This window comes from Calliopsis andreniformis, unplaced genomic scaffold (assembly GCF_051401765.1).
Source record: "Calliopsis andreniformis isolate RMS-2024a unplaced genomic scaffold, iyCalAndr_principal scaffold0419, whole genome shotgun sequence".
NCBI classification, from domain to species: domain Eukaryota; kingdom Metazoa; phylum Arthropoda; class Insecta; order Hymenoptera; family Andrenidae; genus Calliopsis; species Calliopsis andreniformis.
Window position 1 is genome coordinate 27,501 of NW_027480828.1, and position 2,500 is coordinate 30,000.

Below are 2,500 nucleotides of genomic sequence, written 5' to 3' on the forward strand. Positions count from 1 at the left end.
GACCGACGCTTCTCTTATAGATACCGAGTGGCCGGCCGAGAGGCCGGCGACGGCCGACCGTAGCCGCGCGGCCTTACGGTGGGAACTCGCCGCGCGTGCAGCACTCCCGGCCGGTACGCTGCCACTTAGACTCGGCAGATGAACACGTACACGTACGAGGTCGTATAAAAGTAACTTAATACTAAACTGCGGACATTATACTGCTATAATCACAAACTTTCAACATGTTTCAACCACATATTTTAAGACTATATACATACAGATATAGCAATATTGAAAATATTCTAAGTCCCCGTTCGTGTCGCTCCGGAACCGAATGTCGACGGAACGAAATGACAACGGTAGATCCTTATTCCTGGTGCTCGTGGCTCTCTAAAACCATACACTTGTTCTCCTCTGTCTCTTACCTGTGTCGAGATAATCGAGAATCATGGAGCGTTCGTGTCGCTCCGGAACCGAAAGTCGTCGGTTCGAAACGAGAACGTTAGATCCATATTCCTGATCGTTGAGGCACTCTAAAACTATTAGGCTGTTTTGCTCTCTGATGCCCGTGGACCGAGAGAACGTAGAATAACGGAGCGATCGTGTCGCTCCGGAGCCCGAGCGAAAAAATTCTAAGTCCCCGTTCGTGTCGCTCCGGAGCCCGAGCGAAAAAATTCTAAGTCCCCGTTCGTGTCGCTCCGGAACCGAATGTCGACGGAACGAAATGACAACGGTAGATCCTTATTCCTGGTGCTCGTGGCTCTCTAAAACCATACACTTGTTCTCCTCTGTCTCTTACCTGTGTCGAGATAATCGAGAATCATGGAGCGTTCGTGTCGCTCCGGAACCGAAAGTCGTCGGTTCGAAACGAGAACGTTAGATCCATATTCCTGATCGTTGAGGCACTCTAAAACTATTAGGCTGTTTTGCTCTCTGATGCCCGTGGACCGAGAGAACGTAGAATAACGGAGCGATCGTGTCGCTCCGGAGCCCGAGCGAAAAAATTCTAAGTCCCCGTTCGTGTCGCTCCGGAGCCCGAGCGAAAAAATTCTAAGTCCCCGTTCGTGTCGCTCCGGAACCGAATGTCGACGGAACGAAATGACAACGGTAGATCCTTATTCCTGGTGCTCGTGGCTCTCTAAAACCATACACTTGTTCTCCTCTGTCTCTTACCTGTGTCGAGATAATCGAGAATCATGGAGCGTTCGTGTCGCTCCGGAACCGAAAGTCGTCGGTTCGAAACGAGAACGTTAGATCCATATTCCTGATCGTTGAGGCACTCTAAAACTATTAGGCTGTTTTGCTCTCTGATGCCCGTGGACCGAGAGAACGTAGAATAACGGAGCGATCGTGTCGCTCCGGAGCCCGAGCGAAAAAATTCTAAGTCCCCGTTCGTGTCGCTCCGGAACCGAATGTCGACGGAACGAAATGACAACGGTAGATCCTTATTCCTGGTGCTCGTGGCTCTCTAAAACCATACACTTGTTCTCCTCTGTCTCTTACCTGTGTCGAGATAATCGAGAATCATGGAGCGTTCGTGTCGCTCCGGAACCGAAAGTCGTCGGTTCGAAACGAGAACGTTAGATCCATATTCCTGATCGTTGAGGCACTCTAAAACTATTAGGCTGTTTTGCTCTCTGATGCCCGTGGACCGAGAGAACGTAGAATAACGGAGCGATCGTGTCGCTCCGGAGCCCGAGCGAAAAAATTCTAAGTCCCCGTTCGTGTCGCTCCGGAGCCCGAGCGAAAAAATTCTAAGTCCCCGTTCGTGTCGCTCCGGAACCGAATGTCGACGGAACGAAATGACAACGGTAGATCCTTATTCCTGGTGCTCGTGGCTCTCTAAAACCATACACTTGTTCTCCTCTGTCTCTTACCTGTGTCGAGATAATCGAGAATCATGGAGCGTTCGTGTCGCTCCGGAACCGAAAGTCGTCGGTTCGAAACGAGAACGTTAGATCCATATTCCTGATCGTTGAGGCACTCTAAAACTATTAGGCTGTTTTGCTCTCTGATGCCCGTGGACCGAGAGAACGTAGAATAACGGAGCGATCGTGTCGCTCCGGAGCCCGAGCGAAAAAATTCTAAGTCCCCGTTCGTGTCGCTCCGGAGCCCGAGCGAAAAAATTCTAAGTCCCCGTTCGTGTCGCTCCGGAACCGAATGTCGACGGAACGAAATGACAACGGTAGATCCTTATTCCTGGTGCTCGTGGCTCTCTAAAACCATACACTTGTTCTCCTCTGTCTCTTACCTGTGTCGAGATAATCGAGAATCATGGAGCGTTCGTGTCGCTCCGGAACCGAAAGTCGTCGGTTCGAAACGAGAACGTTAGATCCATATTCCTGATCGTTGAGGCACTCTAAAACTATTAGGCTGTTTTGCTCTCTGATGCCCGTGGACCGAGAGAACGTAGAATAACGGAGCGATCGTGTCGCTCCGGAGCCCGAGCGAAAAAATTCTAAGTCCCCGTTCGTGTCGCTCCGGAGCCCGAGCGAAAAAATTCTAAGTCCCCGTTCGT